The sequence below is a fragment of the Saccopteryx bilineata genome, chromosome 4, assembly GCF_036850765.1.
Source record: "Saccopteryx bilineata isolate mSacBil1 chromosome 4, mSacBil1_pri_phased_curated, whole genome shotgun sequence".
Classification (NCBI taxonomy): domain Eukaryota; kingdom Metazoa; phylum Chordata; class Mammalia; order Chiroptera; family Emballonuridae; genus Saccopteryx; species Saccopteryx bilineata.
The window spans coordinates 292,298,253-292,315,254 of record NC_089493.1 but is presented as its reverse complement, the minus strand read 5'-3'; the positions used below and the strand labels follow the sequence as shown (position 1 = coordinate 292,315,254).

Sequence of the window (17,002 nt, the reverse complement as noted above, 5' to 3'; positions counted from 1 at the left end):
GTATTCAGCCAACAGCAGTGGTTCTCAAACTCTGCTGCACATTGGACGGCCCTGGGCTTATCACATCTGATGTCTGCCCCCAGGTCCCAGCATGGGAGGTGACTTGGGCATTGGGAGTTTTATAAATGCTCCACAAGTGATGCTAATATGCTGCAAAGTTTGGGAACCACTGGCCTATGGATATGATTTTGCTTGGCTTACATGGTGTTGAATAGACTGCAAACATTTAAAATCAAGTCATTTCCTATAAGAAAAAGCCCAAACTCTCAGCTCCCTTCACAAAGCTGATGGTCTGAGACTTTGAGGCTGCCTCAGAGTGTGGTAATCACCAGGGTAGGGGGGAGCACCAGCTGCCCCAGAGACAGAGCCTGCGTTTCTGGTCCCCGGTGGCCACAGTCGCACCACTTAGTGTCTTAGTCTTCTTTCTGCTCATTGGCATGGCCTCTGGGCTGATGCCCGAGCCTGGCAGCCAGGCATTCTGAGGCTTCCGGGTGCAGGCCTCTGCTGGCCTCCTCAGCCTCTTCACTCGCTATTCCAGCATGCTCATGGCACTTCCTGCCCTGCGGCCGCATGGGCCTCCTGTTTCCCCTTGACTTTTGCCTTTGCCTCTGTGGCTCTCCCACCAAACTCCTTCTCGTGGCAGACGAAACCCTGCCTGCTCAGTGTGGCCCCTGCCCATCTCTCTTGCCCCTTTCACCTTACCGTAAAACACACAGGACTTGGCACACTGAAGGAGTTCTTGTCTCAGCACCTGCTGTTCCCTTGCCTGGTTAACTCTTCCCTTCCACCTTCTTCCTGGCCAATGCCTACACACACCTTTCAGGACTTGGCTTGGATCTTGCCTCCTTCGGGAAGTTTCCCTGGCCCTCAAACTGGGTCAGGTCCTCTCTTTCGCTTGACATCTCACTTCCCTTGCTAGAATAAGATCACATTGTTCATCTGTCCTCCTAGGGCCTAGAGGACTGCCTGGGAAATAGAAGGTGCTCATTAATGAGAAATCAATAAAAGAACGAAGGCAAACACATCTCCCTTTCTCTACTGGAAAAGTCTGCTCCTCTCCTGCTTACCTGTCTATGATAGTGTTCAACTTTGTTCTCTCAAAAGACCCAAACCCTCACCGAGCTCAAGCCCCTCTCACAGCGGGCCCACTGGGTGCCCAGACTCACCCTGTGGTTGCTTCCCCAGTTTCAGAATGCATGATTGGAGCAGGCAAGCTCAGCAGTGGGCAGCACCCCAACCTCAGTGACTGGGTCTCCGTGCCACTGGGAAGGTGGACTGTGTCTGGTTGGTGATTCAGGGCCCTACACAGGGCAGACAGGGACAGGAACTGACTTTCCATCCCCTTACATTTGTCTATTGATTTTCAGTCCGCAATGCTTTCTCTGCCGGTCCCAGCGGGCTCTCCTTCCTCTCCTCCAGTCAGGTCAGCTCAGCTCAGCTCAGCTCGGGGAGGGAGCTGCGGGGAAGGGTCAAGACCCAGGACAGGAACAGGCTTTTCCGGGCTCAGCTGACTTGTACTGAGTGATCTTGGATACATCACTTACCCCTTTAGACCTTATCTGTCTCATCTGAAACATGGAGCCAATAACCTGGTCCTCCTGTCTGGGCCATCCATCTGTGAACCGTGCCAGGAGCAGCCGGCATCTGAGCGGCTCTGTGTAAACCAAGTTGATGTCAAGTGACTGTCTGTTGCCAACCTTTCATTTTTAGACTCAGCAGTAGGATCGTTGGCACGCTGGGAAATTTAGGAAACGCAGTGCTAAAGAACAGAAGGTAAAACTGGAACGTGTACTAACCCCAGTTGAAGTTTTAATGTACATCTTTTAAGATATTGTGAGGCGGTTGGGATAAATGAAAACAGCTGCAAATGGGCCGCCTGTGCCGGGTTCAGCGGCTGTGTGACCTCACGTAGAAGGGACCCTACTCTCCTCCCACGAACCTTTGTGAAGCTACCGGGAAACAAAGGAGGGCGCCGCGGCGCCCAGAGGGTTAAGGGCAGCGAGCGCCACGCCTGGCGTCCTAGAGAGGTCGCGGGCGGACTTCCGGCGCCGGGAGGCCCGCCGCCTAACGGAGGGCGGGCTCTGGAGCGGGGCGGCCGGCGCTCTGTTGGCGGTGCCCGGGCTCTCCGCCTGCGGAACGGGGCTGCTTGCCTGGCCGGCCGACGTCCTCCCCGCGCTGTGGCGGGCATGCGAGGGCTCACCTCGGCCGGGCCCCTGCCGACGCGTCGCCTCCCCCGAGCTCCGGACTGGCAGTTCTGACTTTGGGGCAGCGTTTGAGCCCATCGGGTTCTTGGTTTCCCTGGTCGTCATGCTGGCGGGAGGACGGTTCCCCGTGGTTGGCCGAGGAGAGGACAGTCGGTTTCTTTTCAGTTGCACCTTGGAATCCACGGTGTCCCCATTATATAGATAGGGAAGCTGAGACCCAGAGAGAAGTGACTTTGGAATAGCAAAGGCATGCTTTCCCACTAGCTTATCCCGTCTGGGCAGAGGCGTGGCTCTCGGCCACATCCCTGGAGTGCCCGCGCTGCTTCTCCCAGAGCCTAAGGCTAGTTCTCACCAGTGCCACGGGTACGGGAAAGGGACCGGGCGGGGAGCGAGTCTGCCTCAGGCTCGCCTGCAGGTGTGTCCTCGGTTCTTGATGGCGTGCGGGAAAGATGTCACAATAGGAGTCCAGGTGATTGTGAGGGTATGTTTATTAAAGATGGGGACAGTGACACAAAGGAAGGGCTTAGGTGTAAGTCTAACAGGAAAGGCCCTCAGCAGGGCTCTGCTTTGGCTCTCAAGGAACAGTGTAGGAAAGAGAGGAGCCCAGGTTGGCTGCTGTAGCTAATCGGAAAGTTAGAGGAAAAGGGGGCCCTTGGAGACAGGTTCAGGAGGTAAGCCTGGGAGGAGCTGCCGCTGCCCGCTGCTCTCCTTGGCTTGCAAGTCTGTGGAGTGAAAGGCAGAGACCGCGGGACGAACGTAAAATACACGGCTGATGTGTTCCAAAAAGAAGTTTGTTTTAAAATCGCTTGGGGCAAGCGGACTGAAACCCAAGGATGTCAGCCCCCAGCTGCTAGAGCAAGCCTTAGATAGAGGGGTTGTTGCAAGCATTTGCGAGCATGTGGTCCTTGCACCTGGATAAGTTCAGATGAGCATTTCCGGGGAGTTTTTGTTGCCTTGGTTACTACTGATTTACGGTGGGGAATTCTGCTGCAGAGACAAGTTCTCTTTTTTGTTCTGGCTTAGGGCTTAATCAGCTGGTCCTTTCTGGTTGGTGTCCTTGGTAAATTTTGAAGACAGCCAAGAGGTCAGTCTCCCAGAAATAGCAGGGACCTGAGCCTGTAACTAGGTTTCTACAAACAACTATTGTGATTTAAACTCCCCTAATGGTCAGGTCTCTCCCTAATGCAAGCTTTCTCAGACATTCCTGCTAAGGTAAACTTTTGCTCCATTTCAAAGTGAAAGCCAGACAGCTATTAGGAGAGAGAATAGCAAGCAAATTAACCTTACAGAATGTTTGGATGAGTAGAGTATGAATTTTACAGGGGCTAATTTAACCCTAACATGTGGACCCTAAGGGTTTAGGAAAAACAAAGTAAAAAGTTCCTGATGCCTGAGAAAAGGCATGGGCATACTCCAGAGAGAGGGGATGCTGGTAGCCTTTGTCCTGAGGGGTTTTCTCTCTCTTTAGGGGGTAATCTTAGGGGAGGGTTTCAGCAGAATATTCATCAGCTTTCCAGGTGTGTCCTTGAATGTGTTGATTCATCAAAATGAGTGTCTAGAGCTAGGCGGTGGCACAGTGGATAAAGTCTAGAAATCCCAGGGTTGCTGGCTTGAGCGCAGGCTCATCGGCTTGAGCGTGGGATCATAGACATGACCCTGTGGTGGCTGGCTTGAGCCCAAAGGTCACTGGCTTAAAGCTCAACGTTGCTGGCTTGAGCAAAGGGGTCACTGGCTCAGCTGGAGCCCCTTGGTCAAGGCAGATATGAGAAAGCAATCAGTGAACAACTAAAGTGCTGCAACTACAAGATGATGCTTACTAATCTCCTTTCCTGTCTGTCTCTCTCTCTTAAAACCAAATAAACAAACAAAAACCCTAAAGGCCACCTCTACCAATTGGAAGGTAGGAGTGGTAGGTCTCTGCTACCTTTTGTACTTCCTGTGGCTCATTTGGGGGTATGAAGTAGGTATTCAGGATAGCTTCACTCCCCAGGTCGTCAGGGGGTGTCTAGGTGTTGTACTGTCTTAAACATTCTTGCAGTCTTTCTGTGAAGGTAAAGGATTCTCGCTGACCTCTAGTTGAATGTTTCTAACTTTGCCCCAGTTTGCAGGGCAACACCAGGTGGCCTTCATTCACCCCTTCAGCAGTAGGCTTGGGGTGTTCTCTTCAAGGGCAAAATGTGGTTGTCATCTGGTAGCTTTACTTACTTACAGTAACTAAAGGAAACAGGATTCATACCCAAAGCTCTTTCTCGTTCTCCCCAAGGGAGGCTACACTTGGTTAATTAATGTTGATTCCTTCTTTGCATCGGGTAGGGTTCAAGTCAACTCATCTGAATAAAGCTGCTGTCCGAAACACTGTGCTACATTTCAACACTTAGCAAATTTAGCATTTGGTAAGAACCAGGCAGCCCCAGCCAGGTAGCTCAGTTGGTTAAAGCATTGTCCTGAAACTCAAAGGTTGCCAGTTTAATCCCTGGTCAGGGCACATAACAGGAACAGATAGATGTTCTTGTCTCTCTCTCACTTGCTAAAATCAGTTAAAAAAAAAGAAAAGAAAAAAGTCAGGCAGACCTTAAGAATGTTTTCTTATGGAACAGTCCAGGAATTAGGGCATTTTAGGACATTAGAGGAAGGGGCCGTTATTCTGCCTGTTGCAGTTATGAAATGTCATTCACATGCATAAACATTTATAGGAAAATACCTTAGTGTAGGATTATTAAACAAAATACCCTCATTGCTGGAAGTTCAGCAATACCCCTCCCCCTCAACCATGGGATTTGTTTGCATTTGCCTGAAATATTTTTTGTCCATCTATTTATTTGAAACATTTTTGTTACTTTATCTTATGTGTGCTTCCTCTAAATTTCTTATAGCTAGATTACAGAAATAATTTATTCCGATAGGCTGTGTTTTCTAATAGATTAATTCATATTTATTGCAATAACCAACATACTTTGTCCCCCCATATTATTTTACATTTACTATTTATTTTTCACTAACATTTTCCTGCTAGCTTTTTTTTCTTTTTTCAACTTTTGTGGGCTTGGTCAAGTTTAGCCCACCCCGTTAAATTGCTTGCATTTAAACAGTTCTCTTTCCTAACTCTCAGAATTGTTCTTAAATTGTTGTGTCAGTACATGGTAATAACCCTACTTCTTCACCAAAGTGTCTTACTTGCCCATGCCTCCAAAACCTCCTGAAAGTGAACATCTTTAGAACGCTTTTAACTTCCCTACTCTCCTTACTCCTGGAGTTTTACTTACTAAGATAACTTACAGTTTTTGGTGCTAGTCTATAATTGTTTTTTTTTTTTGTTTTTTTTTTGTTTTTTTTTTTACAGAGGCAGAGATAGACAGGGACAGACAGACAGGAACGGAGAGAGATGAGAAGCATCAATCATCAGTTTCTCGTTGCGCCTTGCGACTTCTTAGTTGTTCATTGATTGCTTTCTCACATGTGCCTTGACCGTGGGCCTTCAGCAGACCGAGTAACCCCCTGCTGGAGCCAGCGACCTTGGGTCCAAGCTGGTGAGCTCTTTGCTCAAGCCAGATGAGCCCGCGCTCAAGCTGGTGAGCTCGGGGTCTCGAACCTGGGTCCTTCCGCATCCCAGTCCAACGCTCTATCCACTGTGCCACCACCTGGTCAGGCTATAATTGGGTTTTTCATTAACTTAATCACTAGGGGAGAGTCCTTACTTACTTTTAAATTGCAGATTCCCAGTCTACCTTGTACCATTCAAACCAAGCTCTCCATCACTACCAAATTTCTGGAGTGCCTCCCTCAGAAAGGGCGGGCACACGATGTACGAACTGAACCTTGTGTGCCAGATGTCTTTCTTCTGCCCCGGTTGGGAGGTGACACATGGCTGCTCTTGCTTCTTGGGTTACATTCCTCTTCCCTTAGCGGTCTGTATTACACCGTCTCCTAGCTTATAGTATCGCAGCTGAGTGGTCTCTGCTCATCTGGTTCTTGTTCTAGTCTTTCTGGAAGCCTGTAAGTGTTTTCTACTTCTGAAATTCAGGAATTTCATCAGGATATGTCTAGATGCTTACCTTCATGCGAGCCCTTTTCATCTTCACACTCAGATTTCCCTCTGTTACTTTTCTCTCCTTTTGGGATTTCTATTTTCATGTTAGATCTTCTGGATTCTTCTTCAAATACACATTTAATGGCATTATTTCCTTTCCCTTAGATATTTGATGTGCTGTAAGATTTCTTCCAGTTTCTTTGAGTCTCTCATTAGTGACTGCACCAATTACCAAGTATGTCTAGTCTAATGATGAATTCAGGCATTGAAGAAGTAACCACAGGAAGGGTTTGTGGGCCACCTGGGCCCACTGAATCGGCCTGTAATTAAAACTCCATCCATCACCTGATTTACACAAGCCTCTATCTTGATTGGTGAACCAAGCAGCATTTTGGGCCCCCAGAGTAAGTGTCCATTTAGAGTCACTGTCTACTAATCCTGGACAGTCTGGATATTTCCTTTGCCTCCGAGCACAGATACCCTAGTCACTGGCCACAGATGCCTTTTGGGAAGGCTTGGGAGAAGAGTTTTGATGAGCACTTGCAGCAATAGTGCAGGGTCCTCCCTCAAAAAGACCCAGCATCACTTTCAGTTAAGGGGCCCCAGGACCGATTGCTGTTGGTCTGGGAACTGGTCAGAAGCTGTAAATCCCCACTGTTGCAACTCAAGTCAGAGTTTTGACTCCCAGACCTCCGGTTTCTACTTGTTGTATAGATCAGGCAGGAGAGAAACACTCCTAGAATGGCGGAGTAAGGACCTGCCAAAACTCTCTCCTCCATAAAAACGAGAACTCTGGTAAAAATGGTCAAAATCAACATTTCCAGCAATAGAAATTAACCAAAGGCTAGCTACAATCCTAGGAGCATTTATTCAAGAAAAATAGCTGTATCCTAGTGAGAGTGTTAACTTTGCAGGCTTTACCTTGCTCTAGTCCCGTCCCCCTCTCCCCGTCCCCAGTGACACCTGGAAAACTAAAAGGCCTCACAACGGAAAGCTGTGGAAAGCACTGGTCTGTCAGCCCCTGTAGGGAGAAGTGCAGGTCTGGGCTCCGCAAGAGCCCCGCCCCCAAATGTCACTATTGGACCCATCTGATCGCTCTCTGGAAAGTTCAAAGCTGTATTCTCAGGGTTTGTCTTTTTTTTTTTTTTTTTTTTAATTGATTGATTTTCAGAGAGGGAGAGAGAAAGAGAGAAAAATCATTGATTTGATTTGTGCCTGACCAGTGCTGGATAGAGAGTACACCTGGGATGCTGAGGTCCCAGGTTTGAAACCCGGAGGTTGCCGGCTCGAGCACAGGTCACTGGCTTGAGTGGAGATCATCAGTATGATCCCAGGATTGTTGACTTGAACCCAAAGGTCGCTGGCTTGAAGTCCAAGGCTGCTGGCTTGAGCGAGAGGTCACTGGCTCAGGTGAAGACATGCAGTCAAGGCACGTACTAGAGACAATCAATGAACAACTCAAGTGAAGCAACTATGAATTGATGCTTCTCTCCTCTCCTCTCCTCTCCCCTCCCCTCCCCTCCCCTCCCCTCCCCTCCCCTCCCCTCTCCTCTCCTCTCCTCTCCCCTCCCCTCCCCTCCCCTCCCCTCCCCTCCCCTCCCCTCCCCTCTCTCCCCCTTCCTGTCTCTCCCCCTCTCAATAACTTAAAAAAAAAAAAAGGAATCCATAGAAAGCATGGCACTGATGTCTCACCAAATAAAGAGTATTAATAGGCAGATAGAAACAGAAGTTCTGGAGTTCAAAAGTACAAGAGCACAATATGATAGCTTCACTAAAGGGTCTCAATAACAGATTTTACCTAGCAAAAGAAAACAGTCAGTGAACTTAAAGACAGCTAAATTGAGATAATTTAGTCTGAGGAACAGAAAGAAAAAAGAATGCAGAAAAATAAATTGTGCCCCAGAGACCTGTGGGACACCATCAAGTCTGCTAACATACACATAGTGACAGTCCCAGGAGAGAAGAGAAAGAAGAAGAAAGAATATTTGAAGTAATCATGTACAAAAACTTTTAAATTATTTTAGAGGCACAAACCTTTAAAATAATTTAAAAGGGCCTGGCCTGTGGTGACACAGTGGATAAAGTGTCAATTTGGATGCTGAGGCTGCTAGTTTGTGGGGGGTTTTAGCATTTTTTTTCCTTTTAATTTTTTATTTTATTTTATTTATTCATTTTAGAGAGGAGAGAGAGAGGGAGAGAGAGAGAGACAGAGAGAGGAGAGAGAGACAGGGGAGAGGAGCTGGAAGCATCAACTCCCATATATGCCTTGACCAGGCAAGCCCAGGGTTTCGAACTGGGGACCTCAGCATTTCCAGGTCGACGCTTTATACACTGCGCCACCACAGGTCAGGCAAATGATATTTCCAGGTAAATTTTTTAAATTTATTTTTTATTTATTCATTTTTTTAAGGAGGAGAGAGAGAGGGATAGAGAGAGACAGAGAGAGAGAAGGGGGGAGGAGCTGGAAGCATCAACTCCCATATGTGCCTTGACCAGGCAAGCCCAGGGTTTTGAACCGGCGACCTCAGCATTTCCAGGTCGACGCTTTATCCACTGAGCCACCACAGGGCAGGCTTGAGGCTGCTGGTTTGAAACCCTGGGCTTGCTTGGTCAAGGCACATGTGACAATCAATGAACAACTAAAGTGAAGCAACTATGAGTTGATACTTCTCACTCCGCTGCCTCCCTTTGTAAAATCAATAAATAGGCCCTGGCCGGTTGGCTCAGTGGTAGAGCGTCGGCCTGGCGTGCAGGAGTCCTGGATTTGATTCCTGGCCAGGGCACACAGGAGAAGCGCCCATCTGCTTCTCCACCCCTCCCCCTCTCCTTCCTCTCTGTCTCTCTCTTCCCCTCCCACAGCCAAGGCTCCATTTGGAGCAAAGTTGGCCCAGGCACTGAGGATGGCTCTGTAGCCTCTGCCTCAGGTGCTAGAATGGCCCTGGTTGCAACAGAGCGACGCCCCAGATGGGCAAAGCATAGCCCCCTGGTGGGCATGCCAGGTGGATCCCGGTCGGGCACATGCAGGAGTCTGTCTGACTGCCTCTCCGTTTCCAGCTTCAGAAAAATACAAAAAAAAAAAAAAAAAATCAATAAAAATATTTTTTTTAAAAAATTAAAAGAAAAACAAAAACGTCCCAAATTTAATTTAAAAAATTTATCTATACATCCAAGAAGCTCAAAGTAGGATAAATGGAAATAAATTCATGTTTGGACACATTGCAAGAGAAAAAGCAAACCATCATGTATAGGAGATCCTTAATAAGAGCAACATCTAACTTCTTATAAGAAACTAAGAAGCCTGACCAGGCGCTGGCACAGTGGATAGAGTATTGGACTGGGATCCAGAAGACCCAGGTTCAAGACCCCAAGGTCGCCAGCTTGAGCGTGGGCTCATCTGGTTTGAGCAAAGCTCACCAGCTTGGACCCAAGGTCGCTGGCTTGAGCAAGGGGTCACTCGGTCTGCTGAAGGCCGCGGTCAAGGCACATATGAGAAAGCAATCAGGCCTGACCTGTGGTGGCGCAGTGGATAAAGCGTCAACCTGGAAACTCTGAGGTTGCCGGTTCAAAACCCTGGGCTTGCCTGGTCAAGGCACATATGGCAATTGATGCTTCCTGCTCCTCCCCCCTTCTCTCTCTCTCTCTCTCTCCCCTCTCTATAATGAATAAATAAAATCTAAAAAAAAAATAAAAAGTTTAAAAAAAAAAGTAAAAAAAAAAAAAGAAAGCAATCAATGAACAACTAAGGTGTCACAACGAAAAACTGATGATTTTTTTTTTTTAATAGAGGCAGAGATAGACAGGGACAGACAGACAGGAACGGAGAGAGATGAGAAGCATCAATCATCAGTTTCTCATTGCGCGTTGCGACTTCTTAGTTGTTCATTGATCGCTTTCTCACATGTGCCTTGACCGCGGGCCTTCAGCAGACCAAGCAACCCCCTGCTGGAGCCAGCGACCTTGGGTCCAAGCTGGTGAGCTCTTTGCTCAAGCCAGATGAGCCCGCGCTCAAGCTGGTGAGCTCGGGGTCTCGAACCTGGGTCCTTCCGCATCCCAGTCCGACGCTCTATCCACTGCGCCACCACCTGGTCAGGCGAAAAACTGATGATTGATGCTTCTCATCTCTCTCTGTTCCTGTCTGTCTGTCCCTATCTATCCCTCTGACTTTCTGTCCCTGTAAAAAAAAAAAAAAAAAGGATGGAGGCCAGAAGTCAGTGGGAAATATAACAATGAAACTGTTAACATATAATTATTTAAATTTTGTTTTGTGTGACCCATCAGGAGGCCATAGTTATAAACATGTGTGTACCTAACAGCAGAGTCCCAAACTACATGAAACAAATACAAAATTTAAGGAAGAAATAGGTAATTCAACAATAATATTTGGAGACTTCAATATCCTACTTTCTTTTTTTTTTTTAATTTATTTATTTATTTATTCATTTTAAGAGGAGAGGGAGAGACAGAGAGGGGGAGAGAGAGAGAGAGAGAAGGGGGGAGGAGCTGGAAGCATCAACTCCCATATGTGCCTTGACCAGGCAAGCCCAGGGTTTCGAACCGGCGACCTCAGTATTTCCAGGTCGACGCTTTATCCACTGCGCCACCACAGGTCAGGCAATATCCTACTTTCAATAATGGTTGAAATAAACTAGATAGAAAATCAAGAAGGAAATAGATCAAGCAATACTGGAGTAGGTTACTCATCTATTTCATTCCTAGGGACACTGTGATCAATTACCCATTGACAAAGACCTCTCAAGCCAAGAAATAAGATTGCCTGGTGATCCTTGCTGCTTTACAAGTTGGTGTATCTGCCTTGTCCGGATCCCCTCATGGCCGCTGAGATCAGGGAGCCCATATCCATGGTAGTATCCTTTATGGCCACATCTGACCTACAAAGTAGAGTAACCAGAGAGCTTTTCAAGGATAGAGGTGCTCCCTTCTGTGCCATAGCAAAGGAAGTGTCTTTTGGGTCCTCTCACCGAATACAGTTGACAGGTTGTACATGATAGATGCAGTCTATCTCACTAAGTCTTTGGATTTCCTCTCCTATGTGATGCCAGGAAAACTGGCATCTCAACTTCACTAATTATAGGCAACCATCAAATCTAAATTTGAGTCAACTAACCAAGTAACTTCTTAGAGCCCTAGCTAGCACATTAAATCTGGAATTTCTAGTAATGCACTCATATCAATGAATTGACTCTAACTAGTGTTATACTCTGTTCTCATTTGTTTAATACCCTTAGAATCTGTTGTCATACATTCACCAACTTTCGGCCAACCTATTAGCAACATAATGCAATTCTTCTGATGTGTTAGCTATTTGTTCCTGGATCATAGTGTGTACCTGCCCCCCACCCCACCCGTCCCAGAATATGCTGAGATTTGACCCTAGTTAAAAATCCAGTCGTAACAGGGTAGTTGTGGATTTTGAATGGAATGAGCATCACCTTTCAAGGCATTCGCCCCAGGTAACGGTATCACAGGGTTTTCAGATTGAGGAAAGCTAGTCTCTTCAGAAGCAGGAGGGCAAGCTACTTTGACTGGCAAGGGAGACTCAGAATGACGTGGGAATTCAATATTGTCACTTCATCCGGGTGCAACGAGATACACCATTCCAAAATTTTGGATCCTTTCTTTCCTATTCAATGCCCTAGTTCTACCACAAGTTTGATAGAACTGTGAATTCAATTGTCATTGTAAATCAGCAACCTATAGAATTAAATGTTGTGTTGGACTCTTAGCAATATCAACCTTCGGACTACTTAAGAGACTGTTTTAGAACTGTCATGGCCTAACCTGTGTTGGCACAGTGGATAAAGCGTCAACCTGGAAATGCTGAGGTTGCTGGTTCAAAACCCTGGGCTTGCCTGGTCAAGGCACATATGGGAGTTGATGCTCCCTGCTCCTCTCTCCCCCTTCTCTATAATAAATAAATAAAATCTTAAATAAAATAAAATAAAAGAACTGTCATGGAAGCATCCTGGTTCTCAGATTGTGACTTGTGCTAACAGTTGGTAGACCTGAGTTTGTCATTTTCTCTCTCTAATTAAGTGCACTGAGAAGGATCCATTTCTATGACACAGTTCTTAGTAATTACTACTGCCACAGCGGTCAAAGGCAGCGGCCAGTTGGGTTCCCAAAGCAGGTGTTTCAGTTGGCACTTCCTCACAATCAACCACCAGGGACAACTGGATTAATTGTGATGCCACCACCTGCCGTGGATTATTAGCATTCCATATGCCATTGGCAAGGAGCTCAGCATTGTGCTCCAGCCCAAGAGAGTAACCTAATCAACTGTAAAGAAAAATCCCATCTTTGTACATCTATCTCCTGGGACTACCCCCAGTACCAATTATTATATCAGTCAAGGTCCCATCAACAGACAGAAGCCAAATGGGAAATTTTAACATAAAGAATTATTAATAGGGGTTAGAATAACAGGGAATCAGCTAATGAGAGTTAAAGACAATTCTAAAGAATACACATGGCCTGTGGTGGTGCAGTGGATAAAATGTCGGCCTGGAACAGTGAGGTTGCTGGTTCGAAACCCTGGGCTTGCCTGGTCAGGGCACATATGGGAGTTGATGTTTCCTGCTCGTCCCCCCATCTCTTTCTCTCCTCTCTAAAATTAATAGTAATAAAAGAGTACACAAGTAGCAAACATTAAGATCAGCTACTACATCCTGGCCTGTTGGCTCAGTGGTAGAGCGTTGGCCTGGCGTGCAGAGGTCCTGGGTTCGATTCCCGGCCAGGGCACACAGGAGAAGTGCCCATCTGCTTCTCCACCCCCCCCCTCCTTCCTCTCTGTCTCTCTCTTCTCCTCCCGCAGCCAAGGCTCCATCGGAGCAAAGATGGCCTGGGCGCTGGGGATGGCTCCTTGGCCTCTGCCCCAGGCGCTAGAGTGGCTCTGGTCGCAACAGAGCGACTCCCCGGAGGGGCAGAGCATCGCCCCCTGGTGGGCAGAGCGTCGCCTCTGGTGGGCGTGCCGGGTGGATCCCGGTCGGGCGCATGCGGGAGTCTGTCTGACTGTCTCTCCCCGTTTCCAGCTTCAGAAAAAATACAAAAAAAAAAAAAAAAAAAAAAAAAAGATCAGCTACTATCCCTAGGGCTGAGACAGACTGCCCAAGGACGAGTCCTCTTCCACTAGGACTGAGCTCCAGACATCATTTTGAAAGGGAAAAGAATGTCACTGCCTCACCAATGGGACCTCCTGAAAATCCGCCCTCTGGGGTGTCAGGTGAAGCCGCTCATCACTGAGCACTGCGGAAGAGACTGTAGGAAGTGCGCTCTGCAGAAGCGGAGTGCTGGCGGGAGCTCTGCCTGCGCAGGGACCACTGGAGAAAGTCTCACCATCACAGGAGGCAAGTGCCAGAGCATGCGTACTCGGCGAGAGCCCAGCGTTGGAGAAAGCTGCCATAGATACAGCAGTCTGTCAACATTAGGGAAAGTGAAGTCCCTAAGAGCACAGCGATGGAGAACACCAGGTTGCTACAAAAGTCAAGGGCAGGAGAAAGCTTGCGCTGTGGGAAACCAGAGCCGGAGGAAGCCGCAGAAGAGTCCCAACGGATGGGTGAGTGCGCAGAAGGGGTCCAGAGCCCTAGCGCCAGCAGGAGTCTACTCACTGCAAAGGCAGCCTGTGGTCTGGAGGTGGTGGAGTCCACATCCGGGTGGAGGCGGTGTGTGGCAAAGCGGTGGTGAGCCGGAGGCTGTGAGCTCTCCAGAGGACTCCTTGCTCTGGAAACATGTCTAAGTCAGAGGACCACTGGATGTGCCCACCGACATGTGCCCTTGCGAAACTGCAGAAAGAGCAAGAAAAATAAAACCTTAAGACCAGAACCAGGAAGAGCATCCTTTTCCTCTTTTAGTGTCCCTTCAGCGCCCTCTACTGACAAAGCTTAACCTCATGCTCAGGGAAGGACAAATGCATAAATAGCTGAGCCCTTCATCTCCGAGGGGAATTTGGAGCTGAGGGGCAGTAAGTTGAAAATCGGCATCGTGGCAGAATGCACACCGCTCTCTGGGAGAGGCACACCCCTGGGAGGAACAGAGATTTATGCGGCTGTCAAAGAACCGAAAAGAGCAGGGGTAGTGAGACCTATCCCATCTCTCTTGAACCTGCTAGTCTGGCCTGTGCAGAAATCAGGTGGAGAATGACTGTGGGCCACCACGAATGTAATCAGGTGCTGATTCCAACTGCAGCTGTTGTCCCAGATTTGGTATCTTTCCCCCCGCTATTCAGTATGCACCTGTTGAGCTGGCTTCTTCATACCAGTACACTAGGTCCGCCGGAGAGGTTGCCTCTCGGCTAGCAAGGCCAACACGGGCCTTTAGGGTGTCTCGGGGCTACATCAGTTCTGCTCTATCATAATACAGGCTGCAGAGACCTTGGTCATCTTAACATTTCACAAAATATCACACTGGTCCACCATATGGACATTATTGGACTGATAAGCAGGAAATAAAAAGTCCTCTAACTGCCTTCACGAGACATTTGCAAACTAGAAAGTGGGAGATCAACCCCAGACCAGCACTTCAGTGAAGTTTCTGGGGACTTGGTGATGCAGACTTTGTACAGATGCATCCTCCAAGGTGGACGACAAGCTGCACCTCCCACAACCTGCTGTCCCCAAACAGGCACGATGCTTGGTAGGCCGGTTGGAAGGCGATGTAGTTCGTCAATAGGCTCACTCGTGATGTGCTAGTTTTGAGAAGGGTCCGGAGCAAGAAGAGAAGGTTTTACGTCAAGTTCAGGCTGTAGTACATGCTGCCCTGCCACCTGGTACTTATGATCCAGTCGAGCCAGTGATACTCACATGCCCATGACAAACAGGGATGCCACAGAGAATCTCTAGCGAGCACCAGTAGCAGGGCCAGAGCACAGGCTCACGGGATTTTTGATAAACACAGGCCCTTTTTCTACAACCATTACCCTTTTGAGAAACAGCTCCAGCTTGCTACTGGGACTTGATACCTAACCAGGAGACAGCAGGTGACCGTGTAACCTGAGATTATTATGAATGGGGCGTTGTCTGAGCAACACGACCGTAAGGTTGGATGTGCCCAGTAGCGATCTATTACCACTTGCTGTGAGACCAGGCTTGGAAGGGAGGTCCGGGAGGGATGAGCCATCTACATTAGCAGGTGGCTCCTGTTCCCTTGTCTTCTCTCCCTCGGTCCATGCCTGTGGCCTCCTGGGCTGTCTTTTATGCGCAGCTGACTGAGGAAGGAGAAACTCAAGCCTGTTTACACGTGAGTCTGCAATACGCTGTTAGGACCTGGCCACGAACAGCTGTAGGACCACGGCCCCATGTGCGTAAACCTGCAGAACAGTGGTGATGAAAAACCCTTGCAGTGGACAAAACTGCAGTGCCTCTGGGTGTTTATAAACGGGGCCCAAGAAACGGCCAGAAGTGCGGACTGATACTAATACAGGGCAGTTACTAGGCTCCATGGCCTGGCTGGCTGGTCAGGGACTTGGGAGAAACAGAACTAGAAGACTGATGACAAGGAAGTTTGAACCTTTTTTTTCTTCTTTTTTTGACAGCGACAAAGAGAGGGACAGATAGACAGGAAGGGAGAGATGAGAAGCATCAGTTCTTTGTTACAGCTCCTTAGTTGTTCATTGATTGCTTTCTCATATGTGTCTTGACGGGGGGCAGAGAGGGCTACAGCAGAGCGAGTGACCCATTGCTCAAGCCAGAGACCTTGGGTTCAAGCCAGCGATCTTGGGCTTCAAGCCAGCGAGCGACCTTGGGCTCAAGCCAGTGACCTTGGGCTTCAAGCCAGCGACCTTTGAGCTCAAGTTAGCGACCATGGGGTCATGTCTACGATCCTATGCTCAAGCCAGTGAGTCTGTGCTCAAGCTAGTGAGCCTGTGCTCAAGCTGGTGACCTCGGAGTTTCGAACCTGGGTCCTCCGCATCCCAGTCCGACACTCTAACCACTGCACCACTGCCCAGTCAGGCAAGTTTGCACTCTTAAAACGTTGTTTTTAAACAGTCCTCCTCAATCGGTTTTATTCAGTGGGGGGCATTTCACCCAGGGGCCCAGTTTGATGTTCTCTCCTCTGGTTCCTGAGTCCCCTCAGGTGGACTGTTAGCTTTTCTTTACCTGTTCCTGGTTTTATTTATCCTCAGTGGTCAGAACGGGGTATTAGGTTCCCTCAGACAAAGGCAGGTGGTGCAAGACAGCAGCTTCCTCAGGAATGGGCCAGAATGAGTTTGCTAGGGCTTTCATAACAAGGGGCTACAGAATGGCTGGCTAAAATGACAGACATTTATTTTCTCACAGTTCTAGAGGTTAGAGGTCCGACTTCAGGATTTGGAGTGTAAAGTCAAGGTGTCATCAGGGTTGGATTCTTCTGACACCTCTCCCCTTGGCTTGTAGATGGCCCTCTCTGTATCTTCCATCTGTGTGTCTGTGTCTTAATATCTTTTTAGAGTGACCTCATTGTAATGTAAATACCTTTGTAAAGGCCCTGTCTCTAAATACAGACACATTCTGTGGTTCTAGGGGTTAGGACTTCAGCATATGAATTGGGGTGGGGGGGACAATTCAGCCCAGTGTTGAACAAAGTTAAAGACTATTATCCTACTACTAAGACACTAAGAGGAAACTTCACCCACAGGGCCCTTCACATGCAAAAAGGAGCTTTCTCCCATCAGTCCGAGGTACAGTTCCCTCCCAGGTCCTCAGTGTGAGCATATCAGGCAGGCTCTTCCAGGCTGCGTGTCGGGGGAGGAGGAGGGAGCCTATTAGTTATGCCCTTC

General features: G+C 48.2%; 1 protein-coding gene across 1 annotated transcript in view; it reads left to right on the top strand.

Annotated features, from left to right (window-relative positions):
- BCL7C (BAF chromatin remodeling complex subunit BCL7C) overlaps nt 1–17,002 on the top strand; it is a 35,864-nt gene that overhangs the window by 11,397 nt on the left and 7,465 nt on the right. The gene's annotated exons all lie outside the window — the stretch shown is intronic.